This window comes from Bos grunniens, chromosome 9, assembly GCF_055505025.1.
Source record: "Bos grunniens cultivar Pamir isolate PY7600 chromosome 9, Bosgru_T2T1.0, whole genome shotgun sequence".
Lineage (NCBI taxonomy): Eukaryota > Metazoa > Chordata > Mammalia > Artiodactyla > Bovidae > Bos > Bos grunniens.
In genome coordinates, this window is record NC_141173.1 from 71,877,664 (window position 1) to 71,900,029 (window position 22,366).

General features: G+C 40.3%; 1 pseudogene across 1 annotated transcript; it reads right to left on the minus strand.

Moving 5' to 3' along the window:
• Window positions 1-5,574: 5,574 nt before the first annotated feature.
• Window positions 5,575-19,450, minus strand: LOC147366151 (vascular non-inflammatory molecule 3-like; annotated as a pseudogene). The gene is made up of 7 exons (XR_015133195.1): window positions 19,172-19,450; window positions 18,939-19,072; window positions 13,581-13,792; window positions 10,575-10,878; window positions 8,987-9,365; window positions 6,224-6,394; window positions 5,575-5,703 (listed from the first exon to the last, which is right to left on the minus strand). The product of XR_015133195.1 is annotated as a vascular non-inflammatory molecule 3-like (transcript).
• Between the last annotated feature and the right edge of the window lie 2,916 nt (window positions 19,451-22,366).

Genomic DNA, 22,366 nt, shown 5'->3' on the forward strand with positions numbered 1-22,366 from the left:
TGATCTTAGTTTTATGAATATTGAGCTTTAAGCCAACTTTTTCACTCTCCTCTTTCACTTTCATCAAGAGGCTTTTGAGTTCCTCTTCACTTTCTGCCATAAGGGTGGTGTCATTTGCGTATCTGAGGTTATTGATATTTCTCCCGGAAATCTTGATTCCAGCTTGTGCTTCTTCCAGCCCAGCGTTTCTCATGATGTACTCTGCAGAGAAGTTAAATAAGCAGGGTGACAATATACAGCCTTGACGTACTCCTTTTCCTATTTGGAACCAGTCTGTTGTTCCATGTCCAGTTCTAACTGTTGCTTCCTGACCTGCATATAGATTTCTCAAGAGGCAGGTCAGGTGGTCTGGTATTCCCATCTCTTGCAGAATTTTCCACAGTTTATTGTGATCCACAAAGTCAAAGGCTTTGGCATAGTCAATAAAGCAGAAATAGATGTTTTTTCTGGCAGTCTCTTGCTTTTTTGATGATCCAGTGGATGTTGGCAATATGATCTCTGCTTCCTCTGCCTTTTCTAAAATCAGCTTGAACATCTGGAAGTTCATGGTTCATGTATTGCTGAAGCCTGGCTTGGAGAATTTTGAGCATTACTTTACTAGCGTGTGAGATGAGTGCAATTGTGTGGTAGTTTGAGCATTCTTTGGCATTGCCTTTCTTTGGGATTGGAATGAAAACAGACCTTTTCCAGTCCTGTGTCCATTGCTGAGTTTTCCAAATTTGCTGGCATATTGAGTGCAGCACTTTCACAGCATCATCTTTCAGGATTTGAAATAGCTCAACTGGAATTCCATCACTCCACTAGCTTTGTTCATAGTGATGCTTTCTAAGGCCCACTTGACTTCACATTCCAGGATGTCTGGCTCTAGGTGAGTGATCACACCATCGTGATTATCTGGGTCATGAAGATCTTTTTTGTACAGTTCTTCTGTGTATTCTTGCCATCTCTTCTTAATATCTTCTGCTTCTATTAAGTCCATACCATTTCTGTCCTTTATTGAGCCCATCTTTGCATGATATGTTCCCTTGGTATCTCTAATTTTCTTGACGAGATCTCTAGTCTTTCCCATTCTGTTGTTTTCCTCTATTTCTTTGCATTGATTGCTGAGGAAGGCTTTCTTATCTCTCCTTGCCATTCTTTGGAACTCTGCATTCAGATGCTTATATCTTTCCTTTTCTCCTTTGCTTTTTGCTTCTCTTCTTTTCACAGCTATTTGTAAGGCCTCCTCAGACAGCCATTATGCTTTTTTGCATTTCTTTTCCATGGGGATGGTCTTGATCCCTGTCTCCTGTACAATGTCCATAGTTCATCAGGCACTCTATCTATCAGATCTAGGCCCTTAAATCTATTTCTCACTTCCACTGTATAATCATAAGGGATTTGATTTAGGTTATACCTGAATGGTCTAGTGGTTTTCCCTACTCTCTTCAATTTAAGTCTGAATTTGGAAATAAGGAGTTCATGATCTGAGCCACAGTCAGCTCCCGGTCTTGTTTTTGTTGACTGTATAGAGCTTCTCCATCTTTGGCTGCAAAGAATATAATCAATCTAATTTTGGTGTTGACCGTCTGGTGATATCCATGTGTAGAGTCTTCTCTTGTGTTGTTGGAAGAGGGTGTTTGCTATGACCAGTGCGTTCTCTTGTCAAAACTCTATTAGCCGTAGCCCTGCTTCATTCCGTATTCCAAGGCCAAATTTGCCTGTTACTCCAGGTGTGTCTTGACTTCCTACTTTGCATTCCAGTCCCCTATAATGAAAAGGACATCTTTTTGGGGTGTTAGTTCTAAAAGGTCTTGTAGGTCTTCATAGAACCGTTCAACTTCAGCTTCTTCAGTGTTACTTGTTGGGCCATAGGCTTGGATTACCGTGCTATTGAATGGTTTGCCTTGGAAATGAACAGAGATCATTCTGTCATTTTTGAGATTGCATCCAAGTACTGCATTTCGAACTCTTTTGTTGACCATGATGGCTACTCCATTTCTTCTAAAGGATCCCTGTCCACAGTAGTAGATATAATGGTCGTCTGAGTTAAATTCACCCATTCCAGTCCATTTTAGTTCGCTGATTCCTAGAATGTTGACATTCACTCTTGCCATCTCCTGTTTGACCACTTCCAGTTTGCCTTGATTCATGGACCTGACATTCCAGGTTCCTATGCAATATTGCTCTTTATAGCATCAGATCTTGCTTCCTTCACCAGTCACATCCACAACTGGGTATTGTTTTTGCTTTGGCTTCATCCTTCATTCTTTCTGGAGTTATTTCTCTACTGATCACCAGTAGCATATTGGGCACCTACTGACCCGGGGAGTTCCTCTTTCAGTGTCCTATCTTTTTGCCTTTTCATACTGTTCATGGCGTTCTCAAGGCAAGAATACTGAAGTGGTTTGCCATTCCCTTCTCCGGGGACCATATTCTGTCAGACCTCTCCACCATGACCCGCCCATCTTGGGTGGCCCCACAGGGCATGGCTTAGTTTCATTGAGTTAGACAAGGCTATGGTCCATGTGATCAGATTGGCTAATTTAAGGGAGGTCAACAAAATGCTGATTTCACAGGGCGACCTTGAGGATGAGATAAGATGAGCATCTGAGGACACCTGGGTGTATACCTATGCACACGTGTTTTATGTGCAATATCGTGACTTATAATAAGAAATATATATTTGAACTTTATCCTCATAGACAGAGGAGCGTCTCAGGCTACAGGTCATGGGATTGCAAAGCGACTAAGCGACAGAGCGAATAATACTTGACACTTTTTCCTCCACAGAGCGTTTGAAATCCTTGGAATTTTTTGTGATTAAAAAAAAATAAAGGTGTCTTTTGTTTTTTTAATAAAGTGACTTTTGGAAAATACCTAAGGTTGAGAGCTGCTTGATAGGAGAACCAACCAAGTGTTTAGAAGCTTGGAACTTTCAGTCCCAACCCCCTGAACTCCAGAGAGGGAAGAAGAGCTAAGAATTGTGGTTTAGTCACCTATGGTCAATAGTTTAATCAGTCATACCTATGCCATGATAAGGTTCAGAGAGCTCTCTGGTTTGTAAATGGGAAGACATATGGGAAGACTCTCATGCTCCAGAGGACAGAGAAGCTCAGAGCCCCTCTCCCATACCTCACCCTTTGCACCTCTTCCATCTGGCTGTTCTTGAGTAACATCCTTTTGTCATAAACTGGTAATCAAGTAAGTAAACTGCTGCTCTGAGTTCTGTGAGCACTCTGGGAAACACATCAAACCTAAGGAGAAGGTCCATGAAACTTCTAATCTATAGCCAGCTGGTCAGAAGGACAGGAGACGACTGGGTCCACAGCCAGATCTGACATGGGTAAAAGGGGACAACTAGGTCCACAGCCAGATCTGACATGGGTAGAAGGCAGTCTTGTGGCATCTAATGCCACCTGCACTTAGATGAGGTCAGAATTGCATCTGACTGTTGGACTCCCGGCTGGTGTTGGAAAATTTCTTGGTGGTGTGGGGGGAAAATTGACACATCAAAATCAGATGTCAGAATCATAGCTGGCAATCAGAAGTGGTATTAGAGTCAGAATTCTAGTGTGTGTGATAAAAGATTAGATCTCTGTTTCTCCACAGTTTCTAAGTCTACTATGGGTCTCAATCACTCAGTTGCGGGGACTCTGTAAGCCTATGGACTGTAGCCTGCCAGGCTCCTCTGTCCATGGAATTGTACAAGCAAGAATACTGGAGTAAGTTGTCATTCCCTTCTCCAGGGGATCTTCCTGGCCCAGGGATTGAACCCACATCTCTTGTGTCTCTTGCATTGGCAAGCAGATTCTTTACCACTTAGCCTCACCTAGGAAGTCCTCTAAGTATATGCACCTTCATATTAATATTTAATGGCTAGAACACTGTCAATCTCCTATTGACATTAATCTAATTGATAAAGTTGTTTATATTGTAAGACTATATATGTTTACCATAGGACTTAATAAGCCTTTTTTTTTTAAAGATCGTCTCTAATCATTATTATATGACTTGAACGGACTTTGATGAAAAAAATTTTTTTTTCCTTCCAATGAATTATGTACTTTGCTGCCTCAGAAACACTAGCTGAAGCCATACGAGTGGCTTCACTTTCCAAAGTAAGAGTTTCAATGAGGAAGACACAACTGTGAGGGCTGAGTCTAGCAAGGTCCTTATTAATAAGTCATGGTAAATAAAATGAGAATTAGGGAGGAGAAGGGGGAGAGACAAAAATAGAGCTCAAAGAAATAAAAGACATGAGATGTTAAAAGATAAGGGCCAAAACAACATGGGATATAATAAGAGGGACAGTAGGTTGTTTAGTCACGGTAAGAGCTGAGAACACCCATGGGATGCAGTGATTCTGTAGTTCCTGGGACTAGAGAAGGGGCAGAGGTTGGCTATATAAGATGCAAGGGGTGAGGGGTGGTGAGGAAGCTGGGGCCACTAGATACTAATGCAACCTCCAAACAAGGTTTGGAGGTTTGTCTAGAAGAGAGAGAAGAAGCCTGGAAAGAACCAACACAAGACCCTTATGGGGAAGAAGCCCACATCCTGCACAAACAGAGGAGTCCAGAGTACAGGTTCCATCCGAGCCCCTGGAAAGAGATTCCAGGCATGAGGGAAACAGAGAGACCAAAGGCATTTTCTGCTGCCTAGAATGTCTCCAGCTTCCTGGAACTAGATTGAATTAAATCAAGTGAAAATAAACACTTGGGAAAAATCTAGAAAAGCGGTTGTCATATCTTTTAGGGGAGGGGAAATGTGTCCCCAAACTCGGAGTGATCCTCAGCCTCTCCCACACATCCTAGAGAGCTCCTCTTCTCTCAGATACGTGTATCTCTTCCTAGAGTTAATAAGTAACCAACCAGGAAAAGACTCAGGATGTCAGGGTCAAAGGGGCGAAGGTAACTGGGAAAAAGATGACAGGGTGGCCTTTTCTAGGGAAGATCCTGTCTAGCACAGGCTGCAACAAATTCCAGAGGATGAGAGGGTTTAATCAGGATTGGGTACATTCTAAGAGAATAATTTCAGAAGGAAACAGTGCATGTTCTGAAGTAGATCATTTATTCATTTATCTCTTTCTAACTTTCCATTCCTAAGTATCTAATTTCCATACAAATATTCCATAAAAGTAGAATAAGGAGATAATGGAGCAATTTCAATTTGTTAAAAAGTTATTTAAAAGATACCTTTGTTTTTAACTTTCTGTATCCTAACTGACTAGGACCAAATACCCTCCACATTCTCCACACTAACCCTGTGCATTTACAAATGAGAGATACAGTGTTTGCATACGTTAGAGCAGTTGCCACACAAGGACTCTTCCTGGCTCTCCTCCCATAGATACATGTTGCACCACACATGGACATAGTGACACACACTTAAGTGCACCCACACGGAAGACGACTGCAGCTCCCAGAGTGAGTAGGTAAAGTGTGCGCACTCATCCATTTCTTTTTAAATCTGCTTAAGTTGGCTGTTTCAGCAAAGTCAGGACACATCTTCTAAACAGATACGATGGGCTGAGCTGTCTCTTTTTACCTCCCCTCTTTGCCAGGCTAGTCCTCAAAGGATGGCCGTGAATGGGGATCACTGCAGTTACCCGGGGCCCTGCCCTAAACATGGAGGATCCCTCTCAAACACTCTTCCATAAAGGGCTAAAGCCTAGATAGGCAAAGGGGCTTCGCCTTGGCTCTGCAGACATCCGTCTCTTGAAACCTAATCAAAGAAAGCAAAACATTAACTTCAGTGCAGATTTGGTTTCCAGTCCAGAGGCCTTCTCTGACAATGTCACTCTAAAAGCAGCATGAAGTAGTCAAAAGCCCACAGACTTTGGAATCAGAAGCTCCCTGTTTCAGATCTACATATGTAGTAATATCAGAAGGACTTTGGATGAACATGCAGTAAATAAATCTACTGCCCTGGTGATCTATGCAAATAAAGAAAACATTAGTTGTTGGCTGTCATTGGCAATCAATATTTTTATTTTAATCCCTCAATAATCTGTTCCTTTGATTCTCAAAATCACATTTATGTAAGAAAATAAAACCCCAAATTCTCCATCACAGCCTAAAAACAGTCTAGAACTACAACTTGTCTTCATATCATAGTGTCTTTGTATAAGTTGTTTATATTAGGTGAACCTCAGTGTTACAATGCTGTCTCATTATTTCAAATTTTCATTATGCCAATCTTCTCCATCTGTTCAAAGGAATTTATCCTCCTGGAAATCCTCTACCTCACAATGTCCTTCAGGGGCAAGCTGACTCCCACTGAGAATGATCTGTGGGAAAACGTAACTCGTTCCAAATGTGCCACTGAGGGAATCTTCAAACTTGGTAAAAGCTGACCCCACAGGCTCACCACAAGTTTCCAGGTCAGGGGTTTGACATTTCAGTAACATGCATACCTAGGTAGGAAAAGAAAAGAGAGGTGGTTGGAAATCTTGGAAATGTTTTCACAGCTAAAAATACCATTTCAAGGAATAGAAGAATACTCTTTAGCTTGCCTCTTAAGTGCTTTCTTCCCCAGTTGCAGCTCATAATCTGTTAGTCAACCCTAACATTAATTTAGTGGGTCAAAATTAGCCCTTTTCTTTCAATGCAGCAAAATGGAGTAGACTGCAGCGAAGTTGATTCAGTCGTGTCCTACTCTGTGTGACCCCATAGACGGCAGCCCACCAGGCTCCTCTGTCACTGGGATTCTCCAGGCAAGAACACTGGAGTGGGTTACCATTTCCTTCTCCAATGCATGAAAGTGAAAAGTGAAAGTGAAGTTGCTCAGTCCTATCCGACTCTTCACGATCCCATGGACTGTAGCCTAGCAGGCTCCTCCATCCATGGCATTTTCCAGGCAAGAGTACTGGAGTGGGTTGCCATTTCCTTCTCCAATGGAGTAGACTAGAATTTTCAAAATTAGACTGTGTTGTATATAATCATCAGTTCAGTTCAGTTCAGTCACTGAGTCGTGTCCGACTCTTTGCGACCCCATGAATCGCAGCACGCCAGGCCTCCCTGTCCATCACCAAATCCCGGAGTTCACCCAGACTCATGTCCATCCAGTCAGTGATGCCATCCAGCCATCTCATCTTCTGTTGTCCCCTTCTCCTCCTGCCCCCAGTCCCTCCCAGCATCAGAGTCTTTTCCAATGAGTCAACTCTTTGCATGAGGTGGTCAAAGTACTGGAGTTTCAGCTTTAGCATCATTCCTTCCAAAGAAATCCCAGGGCTGATCTCCTTCAGAATGGACTGGTTGGATCTCCTTGCACTCCAAGGGACTCTCAAGAGTCTTCTCCAACACCACAGTTCAAAAGCATCAATTCTTTGGTGCTCAGCCTTCTTCACAGTCCAACTCTCACATCCATACATGACCACTGGAAAAACCATAGCCTTGACTAGACAGACCTTTGTTGGCAAAGTAATGTCTCTGCTTTTGAATATGCTATCTAGGTTGGACATAACTTTCCTTCCAAGGAGTAAGCGTCTTTTAATTTCACAGCTGCAGTCACCATCTGCCGTGATTTTGGAGCCCAGAAAAATAAAGTCTGCCACTGTTTCCACTGTTTCCCCATCTATTTCCCATGAAGTGATGGGACTGAATGCCATGATCTTCGTTTTCTGAATGTTGAGCTTTAAGCCAACTTTTTCACTCTCCTCTTTCACTTTCATCAAGAGGCTTTTTAGTTCCTCTTCACTTTCTGCCATAAGGATGGTGTCATCTGCATATCTGAGGTTATTGATATTTCTCCCAGCAATCTTGATTCCAGCCTGTGCTTCTTCCAGCCCAGGGTTTCTCATGATGTTCTCTGCATATAAGTTCAATAAGCAGGGTGACAATATACAGCCTTGACGTACTCCTTTTCCTATTTGGAACCAATCTGTCGTTCCATGTCCAGTTCTAACTGTTGCTTCCTGACCTGCATATAGATTTCTCAAGAGGCAGGTCAGGTGGTCTGGTATTCCCATCTCTTGCAGAATTTTCCACAGTTTGTTGTGATCCACACAGTCAAAGGCTTTGGCATAGTCAATAAAGCAGAAATAGATGTTTTTCTGGAACTCTCTTGCTTTTTCCATGATCCAGCGGATGTTGGCAATTTGATCTCTGGTTCCTCTGCCTTTTCTAAAATCAGCTTGAACATCAGGAAGTTCACGGTTCACATATTGCTGAAGCCTGGCTTGGAGAATTTTGAGCATTACTTTACTAGCGTGTGAGATGAGTGCAATTGTGTGGTAGTTTGAGCATTCTTTGGCATTGCCTTTCTTTGGGATTGGAATGAAAATGGACCTTTTCCAGTCCTGTGGCCACTGCTGAGTTTTCCAAATTTGCTGGCATATTGAGTGCAACACTTTCACAGCATCATCTTTCAGGATTTGAAATAGCTCAACTGGAATTCCATCACCTCCACTAGCTTTGTTCGTAGTGATGCTTTCTAAGGCCCACTTGACTTCACATTCCAGGATGTCTGGCTCTAGGTGAGTGATCACACCATCGTGATTATCTGGGTCGTGAAGATCTTTTTTTGTATAGTTCTTCTGTGTATTCTTGCCACCTCTTCTTGATATCTATATAATCATAGCCATGTATAATTTTTGTTTTAATTATTTTATAAAATGTTTGTTTCACTGAGTATCTTTTTGAGATATGTCTTGATGGCACTGGGTTATGATGTGCAATGGACTTCTTGCTCTGGACTCTAGTTGAAAACAGTTTGCAAAACACAGCCCTAAAGTAACCTAACAGAAAAAGAAAATACATGGGGATTGTAGCTTTTAAAACTTTAACCCTGTTTTCTGAGAACTAATCAATCTGTTTCATGTTTTTACCTTGCAGCTCTAATTCTGTTCTTGCCAAGACTAAACAAAGTATTCTAGGGAGAAAAGTTCAATGACAAATGTAAGACTATTCCAATTAACTGAATCCAGCACAATTTTTAAAGAAATGCAGTGATGACCTAGAAGACAAACTAGTAACAAAGCCATTCTTACATACTTGAGTGTTTCTACCTGTAAGTAATATTGGCTTTCTATTGCATACTGTCCGTCAAAGGACCAAGTGCATACACTTCATCAGTTCGTTTCTCAGACATCTAGTAAGTTAAGTGACAGCACAGGTCTTTCTGACAAAGTGTGTAATTTCCTGTGTTTCTCTTAAGCTTGGTGAAGATGAACCCATCAAAATAAATCATCCCTGGAAAATTCAACTGCTCAAATGAGAATGGCTTGACACCTCTAGCATAATCACTCCAGTCAGCAGCTGCACAGTAACTGGGTTCTCGTCGAGGTCAAGACTTCGATTCTGAGAGCATCAGCTGGCCACTCTCTGTCTCTGTTTCCATGTTCTAGTGATACACTTTGACAGCCTCCGGTGCATAGATTTCACTGCCTATGGGTTACATGAAGAAACATGAATACTGGTTTCAAATTTTGCATGGCCACAAACTAATAGAATCATTTCATAAGAAATGAAATATAAAGTTATGAAAGCATAAGCATTTTCAAGATAAGGAAGGAAATACCTATTACACTGACCTGAGTTCAATTTGAATCTGTGTCCTCCATAAGAATCTGCTTACACTGAAACTATCATTTGACTTGGATCACTTTTTAAATTTTTTTAACTTAAGCTCCCCTTTCTTTAGCCAACTTGACCACAAACCAAAAAGTTTCTCAGACATGAAGAACAATTTTACGTATCCACCAACCTATCTAATTTGTTTGTGTTTGAGATTCTTCACCTGGATCAACAAATGACAAAACAATCGAGAGAGGAGCCTTCCCTGAAACATGGATTTTTAAAGGATAAACTCTAAAAAGCTGATTAAGTCTAAAGTGATTTTATCACCCCAATAGAAAGATTTATTTCAATATTACTAATAGATGGTAGCTGCAACTTTCTTTAACTCTGCCTTTGCTTTTTTTATGTGACTTAAATTCTGTCTAACTCCAATTTCCCCTCATGTGAAATTGACAATACACTCTTTGCTTCCTTCTTTATTCCCAGGAATAATGTTCTTTAAATAATGTTGGTATAGAAACCCGTAGTCTTATTAATTTTGTGACATTAAAGTTAATAAAAGAATCATTAAAGAACTTTTCTGGTGGTACAGTGGGTAAGAATCCACCTGCCAAAGCAGGGGACACAGGTTTGATCCCTGGTCTGGGAAGATTACACATGCCTCAGAGCAACCAAACACTTGCACCACAACTACGGAAGCCCACACACCCCACAAGAGAAGCCACTGCAGTGAGGAGCTTGTGCACCCCAAGGAAGAGTAACCCCTGCCTGCGGCAACTACAGAAAGCCTGCTCACAGCAAGGAAGACCCAGACCAATGAGAAATGAATAAATTTAATCAATTAAGTAATTTAATAATTAATAACTTTATTAATTAAAATTAAAAATCTATTTTAATAATTAATAATTAATAAGTATATTGATTTAATTTAAATTTAAATAATTGATAAATTTAATAATTAATTTCATTAATTAATTAATTTGGGGGGGAAGAATCATTAAAGAAATGCATGGCTTGAAAATGAAGGTGTTCCAAGACTGTGGTTGCCCTTTGGGGCAGCACTGGAGGGGGAGGTACCAGTCATGTGCACCTGATGTTGTGGCTATTGGTAGCAAGCAGGTTGACTCTCAGGGCTTGGGCCCATGCTGAATGGAAGGGAGAATGGAAGGGCCCACACTGAGAGGAGGGGCAGTGTACTGTACAGGCCTTAGGGTAGAGGATACTGTCAAGCTGAAACTCTTCTACCACCACCACAGCCAGGTCATGAGAGAAAATGTCAAAACAAGTGAAAATGCCCAATGTCCCAATGGGAGTGTTGAGAATCACATGTTCTGAATCCTTGGGAAAGTCAAACTGAACTTCAGGTGCAAAAAAGATTGAACTGTTAATGAAAAGCAAAGAAGGGGAAGATTCGTAAGAAAACTGGCAAATAAAAGTGATTAATATTTGCAAAATCTTTTCTTGCATGTATTTTAGTGTGCATATTTAAAAACATTACATATAAATTAGTGTAGATTATATCCAGTATACCACTGTCTTGTGAGTTTTCTTACAGGCCCTTCAGCTTGTCCCCTGGACTCGATTGATATCCCGGCTTCATAGACCACACTCTCAGGCATCATTCTGAGAGCCTCCCATGACCTTGGAGGCCACGACCCCAATCTACCTTGCTAATGAAGGTCTCGCTCCTCCCACAGCCCTGCTCCTGGGAGATCTCATACCCTCTCAACCCCACCTCCATCAGCCCCGCCCCTATCTTACCCAACCCCTCAATGGTCCGACCACCAAAAAACCCCCAAAACACTTCATTTTTCTCACAATCAATGAATCATTCAATGAGATCATATCTACAAATGATATTTAAAAGATGAATATTTGTCTTAAAGTCATTTGAAATTTCAAACCTCACAAATTTCTGATGGTTTTCCACTCAATTCTTTAAGTACTAATATCATGGCGTGAAGTTTCAGTTCAGTTCAGTTCAGTCACTTCGGTCATATCCGACTCTTTGTGACCCCATGAATCGCAGCACGCCAGGCCTCCCTGTCCATCACCATCTCCAGGAATTCACTCAAACTCACATCCATCGAATCAGTGATGCCATCCAGCCATCTCATCCTCTGTCGTCCCCTTTTCCTTCTGCCCCCAATCCCTCCCAGCATCAGAGTCTTTTCCAATGAGTCAACTCTTCGCATGAGGTGGCCAAAGTACTGGAGTTTCAGCTTTAGCATCATTCCTTCCAAAGAACTCCCAGGGCTGATCTCCTTCAGAATGGATTGGTTGGATCTCCTTGCAGTCCAAGGGACTCTCAAGAGTCTTCTCCAACATCACAGTTCAAAAGCATCAATTCTTCGGCACTCAGCTTTCTTCACAGTCCAACTCTCACATCCATACATGACCACAGGAAAAACCATAGCCTTGACTAGACGGACCTTTGTTAGCAAAGTAATGTCTCTGCTTTTGAATATGCTATCTAAGTTGGTCATAATTTTTCTTCCAAGGAGTAAGCGTCTTTTAATTTCAAGGCTGCAATCACCATCTGCAGTGATTTTGGAGCCCAAAAAAATAAAGTCTGACACTGTTTCTACTGTTTCCCTATCTATTTTCCGTGAAGTGATGGGACCAGATGACATGATCTTCATTTTCTGAATGTTGAGCTTGTGAAGTTTAACATGTGTTAATAAACTAAACTTTGTCATGTCTTCCCATGGTATGGCTAGGTTTATATAAGTGAGGTGAAGTAAACTGGAACTTAGACAATGTAATAGCTGCTGCTGCTGCTGCTGCTAAGTCGCTTCAGTCGTGTCCAACTCTGTGCGACCCCATAGACGGCAGCCCATCAGGCTCCCCGGTCCCTGGGATTCTCCAGGCAAGAACACTGGAGTGGGTTGCCATTTCCTTCTCCTATGCATGAAAGTGAAAAGTGAAAGGGAAGTAAACCTTGTTAATTAGTAAGTCATTAGAAAATTTTCTCCAGCTTGATTTTCGCTCCCAAACTCCATCTACCCTGGACTCAAGAGTGCAGCCTTATGTTCTGCTCAGGTTTTTATTTGGCCTGATGTGTGCATATATGCTCAGGCCACACCCCATCCCACCCCCACCACTGAGGTTCCCAAACTCTTCTGTCCTCTGCTCAGGTGGCAGCCCATCCTTCATTCCCAGGAGATCGACTCAAGCAAGGCATGTGGTCGCTAGGCGGACTGAAGGAATAATAAGGTTTTTGTGGGGTTTCTAGGAAAGAGAAATTCAGTCTTCCTCTGGATTTTGTCCCATTAGGATATGCGCTTTGTAACCAGCAGCCATGTGGCGTCTGAAAGGATAGTCAGCTGAGAAAAAGTTGGAACTTTTTACAAGGATCTAAGAACTAGAGGGTGACTTCTCCTGGTGATCCCGTGGTCCACACTCCCAATGCAAGGGACATAGGTTCGATCCCTAGTCAGAGAACTAAGATCCTGCATGCACTTTGGCATGGCCTGAGAGGATAAAAAAACACACCGTAAAAAAGAAAGAGAGAGAGAGAGAGCTGTGGGGATGGCTGACATCTTCCAGGCCTTAAGATACAGACCATGTCAGAAACTAGACCTATCCTTTCTATGATTTATATTTTCTCAGGTACCTGAGCAAGGGCATTCCATTGCCTTTGTTGTTACTGTTTCAAATCAATTTCAGTTGGGGGTTTTTCTATCACTTCAAACAAAAAAAGATCTTAATGGAATGAATGACTAAAGCTTAATACCAAACACTAACAAATTGGGTCCAAAAACTAACAAATTGGGTCCAAAAACTTACTCTAGTATTAAATCATGTGATGAAACAGAATTTCTCCTTTCTCAGAGAATATTAAAATCCTGTGAGGCTATTAGCACATCTGCTTTAATATTCTGCCAGATTCTATTTTATGACTAATTCAAATTCAGAACCCTTATATAAAAGTCAAAGTAAGTTAAGTCCCCTTTTCAACTAAATGTAATAATTAAGGAATGTGTTTATAATGGTCCCCTTACCAACATTCAACAAACAAGTCTACATAGATATCACAAACAAAAATAAGTCAAGATCAGCTAAGGCACAAGTAATTCTCACCTTATGATAGTGAGCCATAAGCCTGCCCTCAGAATTAAACACCACATCAGTGTTGTATTGGTAATGACCATCAGGGGGACACTGAGGGTCACTGGCATTACACAGATTCTTGTCCCCGATATTTGCCACAATGTAGATGGAATTTTCCTTGGCCAGACAGCTGAGTCTTTTTTGTACAGGGGTACAGCCAAGCCTAATTCAATAGATATTGCCTTAAACTTACAGTGTATTAGTGATTTTTGAACATCCAAACTGATGCTTTATTTGCCTGTCATTATAACATACAACAGCTCTAGGTTAAGAATCAACAGCAAAGATTTAAAAGCTCATATGCAATCCAATAGCTTCCCAGGTGGTGAAGTGATAAAGCATCTGCCTGCAATGCAGGAGACACAGGTTGTATCTCTAGATCCGGAATATCCCCTGGAGTTCAGTTCAGTTCAGTCGCTCAGTTGTGTCCGACTCTTTGCGACTCCATGAATCGCAGCACGCCAGGCCTCCCTGTCCATCACCAACTCCCGGAGTTCACTCAGACTCATGTCCATCGAGTCAATGATGCCATCCAGCCATCTCATCCTCTGTCATCCCCTTCTCCTCCTGCCCCCAATCCCTCCCAGCATTAGAGTCTTTTCCAATGAGTCAACTCTTCGCATGAGGTGGCCAAAGTATTGGAGTTTCAGCTTTAGCATCAGTCCTTCCAAAGAACACCCAGAACTAATCTCCTTCAGAATGGACTGGTTGGATGTCCTTGCAGTCCAAGGGACTCTCAAGAGTCTTCTCCAACATCACAGTTCAAAAGCATCAATTCTTCAGCACTCAGCTTTCTTCACAGTCCAACTCTCACATCCATACATGACTACTGGAAAAACCATAGCCTTGACTAGACAGACTTTTGTTGGCAAAGTAATGTCTCTGCTTTTGAATATGCCATTTAGGTTGGTCATAACTTTCCTTCCAAGGAGTAAGCGTCTTTTAATTTCATGGTTGCAATCACCATCTGCAGTGATTTTGGAACCCAAAAAAAATAAAGTCTGACACTGTTTCCACTGTTTCCCCATCTATTTCCCATGAAGTGATGGGACCACATGCCATGATCTTCGTTTTCTGAATGTTGAGCTTTAAGCCAACTTTTTCACTCCTCTTTCACTTTCATCAGGAAACTTTTTAGGTCCTCTTCACTTTCTGTCATAAGGGTGGTGTCATCTGCATATCTGAGGTTATTGATATTTCTCCTGGCAATCTTGATTCTAGCTTGTGCTTCATCCAGCCCAGCGTTTCTCATGATATACTCTGCATAGAAGTTAAATAAGCAGTGTGACAATATACAGCCATGACATACTCCTTTTCCTATTTGGAACCAGTCCCCTGGAGTAGGAAATAACAATCCACTCCAGTATTTTTGCCTGGAGAATCCCATGGACCGAGGAGGCTGGCAGGCTACAGTCCGTGGGGTTGCAAAGAGTCAGAAAGGACTGATAGACTGGGCACACACATGCAATACAGTCTTCTTCTTTATGAAAACTAACCTATTCTAGTTGCCAGATTCACAACAGCAGTGCAAGACCGAAACACAGAATGGGTAAAAGAGGAAGAGGAGAAAGAAGAGAAGCAACATATTTTCTTATGAAGTTCTCCCAGGAAGACAAATAAAGGGCTTTTCTAATGGAGAGAATCTTTTCCATAATGCAAGCCACGTTCATACTAGGAGGCAGTAAATAGTTGGTCCCAGGCCGATCATCCTCCAGAAATGCAGCTTTAGGTACTAGAAATATTTTTTAAAAGGAAGGAAAAGAAAAGGAAAAAAGGATTTCACCCTTTTGTCTGTGTCCTTACATGTCAAGGTAGCATAATAGCTTCCCTTCTACCTTAGAGGGCACTTGTGTGAAACCCTGGGGTAAATGCACACTATGAAATTGCTTTTCAAAGTAATGCCCAGACCTTCCAAATTGGGACTGTTTATCTTAGAAGTAAAAAGGGGTTGAGGTGAGTAAATAAGTAAGACTACAGCTGGCTTCAGATACTTAAAAGACTCTAATTTGAAGATGAGTCACATATTTGAGCATGCTATAGAAGCAGTATGGACACCAAAGGAAGTTATGAAAGATTTCAGTGGAAAATAAGATCCAAATTTCTGCAAGTACAATGTGCTCAGGTGTGGATTTACTAGTCATGGAGATTTCAAGTAGAAGACGATGCTTCTAGGCACTCAGAGTCCGTTCTGTTAGCATGACTCAGTGGAAATGGCCATGTTTGAATTCCAGCGAGGCTATTTACCAATTGTAAGACCTTAAGCCCCCTTCTTTTCTTCATATTTATTTATTTTATTTTATATATTTTATTTTTAATTTTTATTATTATTATTATTATTTTACTTTACAATATTGTATTGGTTTTGCCATACATCAACATGCATCTGCCACAGGTGTACACGTGTTCCCCATCCTGAACCCCCCTCCCACCTCCCTCCCCATACCATCCCTCTGGGTCATCCCAGTGCACCAGCCCCAAGCTTCCTGTATCCTGCATCGAACCTGGACTGGCAATTCATTTCTTATACATTATACATGTTTTAATGCCATTCTCCCAAATCATCCCACGCCCCACCCCCACAGAGTCCAAAAGACTGTTCTATACATCTGTGTCTTTTTTGCAGTCTCGCATACAGGGTTATTGTTACCATCTTTCTAAATTCCATATATATGCGTTAGTATACTATATTGGTGTTTTTCTTTCTGGCTTACTTCACTCTGTATAATAGGTTCCAGTTTCATCCACCTCATTAGAACTGATTCAAATGTATTCTTTTTAATGGCTGAGTAATACTCTATTGTGTATATGTACCACAGCTTTCTTATCCATTCATCTGCTGATGGACATCTAGGTTGCTTCCATGTCCTAGCTATTATAAACAGTGCTGTGATGAACATTGGGGTACACGTGTCTCTTTCTTTTATTTATTTATTTATTTTTTTTTACGTGTCTCTTTCAATTCTGGTTTCCTCGGTGTGTATGCCCAGCAGTGGGATTTAAAGTGGGAGATACTTCCCTGGTGGTGTAGTGGCTAAGATTATGTGCTGCTGATGCAGGCGCCCAGGGATTCAATCCCTAGTCAGGGGACTAGATCCTACATGCCCGAACTGAAGATCCCGCATGCTGCAATGAAGATTACAGATCATGTGTGCTGCAGGTAAGACCTGGCACAGCCAAATAAATAAAAATAATAAAAATAAATGTATATTTTTAAAATATGAATAAGTAAATAAAAGGGGAATAGTTATACCTGTTACTTAAACTGAATGAGACAATGTGCTTAGTGTACCAAGTGCAGATTCAGGAACCAAGTAGGTGCTCAATATTGGCCATTATGGACTTTGTAACAACAAGACCACCCAGGGACACTGATGACTTGATTGCTTGTAGAGGCCATTCAGACTCTCCATGGTTTCTCAGTCCCCCTACAATTGATGTTGAACTGATCTTTGAATAAAAAGAACAGATTTATGATTATTATTTCAGACCATTTCTTTTGTTTTGCCTTCAGGAAAAACAGTAATACTGTCAACGTGCATATTCATTAAGGAAGGCCTTAATAAAACTATTATATATTTTATTTTGTTTTTTTTTTTTTTGACTAGATAATTAGGGCACTTTAATGTTTCCTATTAGTTCCCCATGGGGAAAGCTCCAGGAAGCAAGAGATGTGTCAGTATTCTAAATGATAGTATTTAAATACACAAGGATGACTATATGGACTTGAATTATCCCTTTTAGAGATGAGTGTGACTAGGGAAGAAATGGTGGCTTTCTTTACCAATATTAGCATTTTCTTAAATACTGGATTTTTTCTTTCTACAACACAGAGCTGAAAGCTTGCCATTTGAATGTCTGAAAGACTCAATAATATTAAAGTTTCATCTGTCACCTACTTTCCTTACTTAAAATACTTCAGAGACTAATTAATCAGGCTTTAAGACATCTTTCCCCTAGGAAAGTCAGTTTTGCCAGCCCAGGCAAATAGAGTGTATTTCAGTATAAGCCTTTTGAGTTATTGCAAATAATGAGTCTTTCCTGCTCTGGGAAAACCCCATAAGCAAGCAAACATTGAGTCATAATTACGTGGTTACTGTAAACACAGACTGTGTAACATTTTGAGAATATTTTTCCAAAGGTGAAAATCACAGGGTGAGACCTGACTCACATATAAGAGCTCTTATGTTGCAACATTGGACTTGACTTTCCAATTAATTTCAAATGGTCAGAATTATTAAAGAAGTTTCTCTTTTTGTGCACTTGATAATAGCTTTAAGCAGATGCCTGTAAATTTAAAAATTAGCACATTAAATAACTTTTTAATGCATTGATTTTGTCATCATGTATGATCTATTTTAAAAAGTAAGTACACCTAAAATGATTTATTTTCATAATCTTTCTTATATTTTATGTGATTTTCTTTCAGACAGTTATGCTTAAACTACAGCTATAAACAATTGCTACACTTTCTTGAAGGACAAGAAAGCAAAATTTCAGATCCAGCTCCTGTTTTAAAAAAAAAGGAATAGTTGTTTTTTTTAAAGTAATAATTAGCACTCAAGAGGGCACCATACTGTATAGATTCTATGTATTATTTCACTTTACATTCATTTTGTGGGGGTGGGGTGAGGTCAGAGGAGGGATTTGGCCATGCTGCATGGCTTATGGAATCTTAGTTCCCCAATCAGTGATTGGGGAGGGCCCCAGGGAGCCAATCAGGCCCTTGGTAGTGAAAGCTCAGAGTCCTAATCATTGGACCACCAGGAAATTCCCTACACATACATCTACTCTGTAAAGTGAAGTAGGAAAGGAAATCATATTATCTCTATTTTACTTTAAGAGTTTAGGTTTTCTGTCCCACATCACTCAGCCAAGAGGTGGTAGGATGTAGTCTCAGAAAAAATATCTCATTTTCAAGCCCTGTGCAATTTCCACTCACCATACAGATGACATTGCATGCCGATATCAAAGCCCTTTGGAACATAAATACACTCATCTTTTTACCATTCCTGCAAAGGAGGCTGAAACCCTTACTTACAAATATAAGTCCTAGATTTCACAACTTTCTCACTTTGTTGAAAGCCAGTTAATTACATCTATTATAAAACTTGTGTGTACACATATTATTCATCCATAAATAACCAACCAGACATCATCACAAATCATTTCCCAAACAGGAGACACGCCAGATGGTGCACAATACGAAGAATTAGAGAAGTCAAAGTCGGGTGCCACAGACTGTCAGCAACAACACTAGTCAAGCTTAAATATTTGCTATGTTACAATATCACAACTTTTTGTTTAAAGATCAAAAGGTAATGACTTTACCTCTGGGGTCTCTGCATGGAATCCAGTTTGCTTCAGGGTCTGGGATATCCTCCAGATAGGGATAAATGGTCTCCCTTGTGAAGACCCAGCCATAAATTCCATCTTCTGGGGTCACAATGATATGTGCACCCTGCTCAAAACAAGTAAAGGAGCAAAAAAATTTTTACTGAAGTCGAAACATTCACATTCTTATGAAGTTTCAGATTTTCTTTCCAATGTCCCAGCCAGTGTGCCTGGCTGCCAGTTTAAGTGCTTTCTCTAAAACATCTATATTCTTGTTCATCAGGAGCAAAGCTTCTTCTTTTAGCACAGGTGTTTCTGTTCTGTTTGGTAATATAAGAGCATGCTCAAACACTGAAGCAAGAAAAGTGTCCAGTGCACCAACTCTCAGGACAAAGAGCACCAGAATGGCCACATATTTTGGAAAATATGATATAATCATAGATAAAATTTAGTGCGCTTTATTAAACTCAGATTCTTGTACTTTGTATCACTGGAAGAGCTTTTATGTTAAAGACCTGCCTATCTGCTACCGCTATTTATACTATCTCTGGAATAGATTATACAACACAGTGTTGAGAAAGGATATTGTGCAAGAAGTACATAATTGGATTGACTCTAGTGCGTGATGCTACTGTTGGCACTATTAAGAGGTCCACACAAATATAGAATTGGAAGCAGTGAGCCAAGCAGATGAGTCCACCCCATTCCAAAACACACTTGGGGTTGAACTCTTTTCTTTTAATAAAATATTTTATTAAACTATTTCAATGCTTTCAACCAAAATATTTTATTAAATGGCTCAATATTTCCATTAATAGGACCAATGTGGAATCATTGTAGTAGGAACTATCATAGCAACAATTCGTGAAAACTTGCATAGTTAGCTGTGACAGACAAAACAGAATCTAAGGCAAGCCTCAGTTTTAATAGAGCTCCCAAAATAACAGGAGAGAACATTTGTATACATGCTAATGACTGAACTCAATGTTTATGACCAGTGGCCCTGAAGTGTTTGCACTATAAGAAGCTATCAGCAGAAACCGCAGTTGACAGTTTCTCTTGGAAAGCCTGCCTAATAGTCTGAAATATTGGAACTTTACCTGAACACTGTGTAAAATATATATAGATGACAATATGGTCAGTGATGGTGAGTGCCCACCTGGCTGAGTCTCTGGGCCTCTCTGGGACCCAGCCAATGCTGTGAAGTTTATGTGCAGAAACCAAAGAGCTGGGCTTTGGTGGCATACAATTTATTCCTCTTTATAGGATCTGCTCACTGTTCAAGGGAAGCCTTCTTCCCTAAATATTTATACATGACTCAAAATCTAATCTTCAGGAGGTTTTTTCCTTATGCTTCATCTGATGTAGGGAAACTGGCAAGTTTTGGATATTTGTGTCTTTTTTGTTTCTTTGGTTGCTTCAGTTCTGTAATTGTAAACCCTTTAATTCAAATAACCTTTTTTCATTATCAGAATATGCTTTCATTTTCCCAGGTCCTCTACTGAGTTTCCATGTAACTTTATGTCCTGAAATAATAATATCAATCAGGTACAAATTCATTACAGAAAAAAATAATCGAGGACAGTATTAGAATTACATAAGACAGATGGATTGCTTTACAATGAGAAGGAACTTATTTTCATGTCAAGTTGAAATTCTACCTGTTGCTTCAGTTGACCTGACTTTCTGAATAGAATCAAAAAGAAACAAAGGAATTTCCCTTCACACTCCCTAATTCCAGGAAGTATACCAACTTTTTATTATTTTGAAATCAATAGAAACATGTTTCAAATATTTTGTTACCAAGTATGGTTAGTAATGTCTTGCCTCATATATATATGAGGAGTAGGAAGTGATTATGGATACAAGTTGTTTAAACAAGGTTTGAACTTAAATATTCAAGTACCTAACTTGAATGCCAGTTCAAAATTATTATGGCATTAGGATATTTAGAATCTAAAGTTCCATATTAAATAAATATAATTATGTTTTTATTAATAAATATTTAAGTCACAAAATTTTAAAGTAGAGAAGGACCCATGGAATAATGTCTCTGAGAGTTCATTGGCTCTCCCCAGGTCTTTAGTTCCGATATCCATTATAAAACTTGCTCTCCATTTTTATTGTCAAAATCCTGATTCTGTGGCCAACCGTTATTCTACCAGGCTCACCATCAGCCCTTCTGATTTAACTCCTAGTAACCTAAACTTCCATCAATCCTGCAAACCATAAACTTTCCTTAACCCTTGTTTTCATTAAGTAAAATGCTTCCCCATGTGTATATCAAATCAAGGCAGACAGTCAGAGCCTTCTCCCACTCTGATCCATTTTATCTTTCCTAGTCTTAGCCAAGACCACTCTTCTTTTTATATTTTAATACATATACTACCACTCTGATCCTGGATTGATTCCTCACTAACCCCTGCCCTTCCAACTCAAATTTCTCACTTCTTGCCTTTGTTGTTGCTCACTTCTCTGAACTCGAATGCACTCATGGTCAATAGCCACAGTGTTAATTAGTTTCCATTCCTTATTCTATCATTTAGCCCCTACAGCAGATCCTTTTCTACTTCATACCTTTAACTTCCCTCTATGAACTGATAACTACTGCCTCTATCTTTAGCTCAACTTCTTTCCTGAACTCCAGGATTGTTTATCCAACTAAATAGACTTCCACAAGCTCCTACAAAGCATCAGTCCACTTGCCAGCATCCATACCTATCAATTCCGTCTCCTATCCTCTCACTATCAATGACTGCTCATGCTCCTCTCTAAGTCCATTCCCTGTCTTTGTCCACCAGATCCCAAAGACAGTGCTTTGGAAATTCTCTCTTCGTTCCCACCATCAATTTTTCTTTGTCTATTGGGTTAATTATCCTGTTGTATCCCCTACCCTAAAAAAAAAAAAAAACTACCCTCTCTTGATCTGACATCACCTTCCAGTTCCTGCCTCATTTTCTGGCTCCATTGTACAACAAAATTACAACAGACTGGTTCCAAATAGGAAAAGGATTTTGTTAAGGCTATATATTGTCACCCTGTTTATTTAACTTACATGCAGAGTACATCATGAGAAATGCTGGACTGGAAGAAATACAGGCTGGAATCAAGATTGCCAGGAGAAATATCAATAATGTCAGATATGCAGATGACACCACCCTTATGGCAGAAAGTGAAGAGGAACTCAAAAGCCTCTTGATGAAAGTGAAAGTGGAGAGTGAAAAAGTTGGCTTAAAGCTCAACATTCAGAAAACGAAGATCATGGCATCTGGTCCCACCACTACATGGGAAATAGATGGGGAAACAGTGGAAACAGTGTCAGACTTTATTTTTCTGGGCTCCAAAATCACTACAGATGGTGATTGCAGCCATGAAATTAAAAGACGCTTACTCCTTGGAAGAAAAGTTATGACCAACCTAGATAG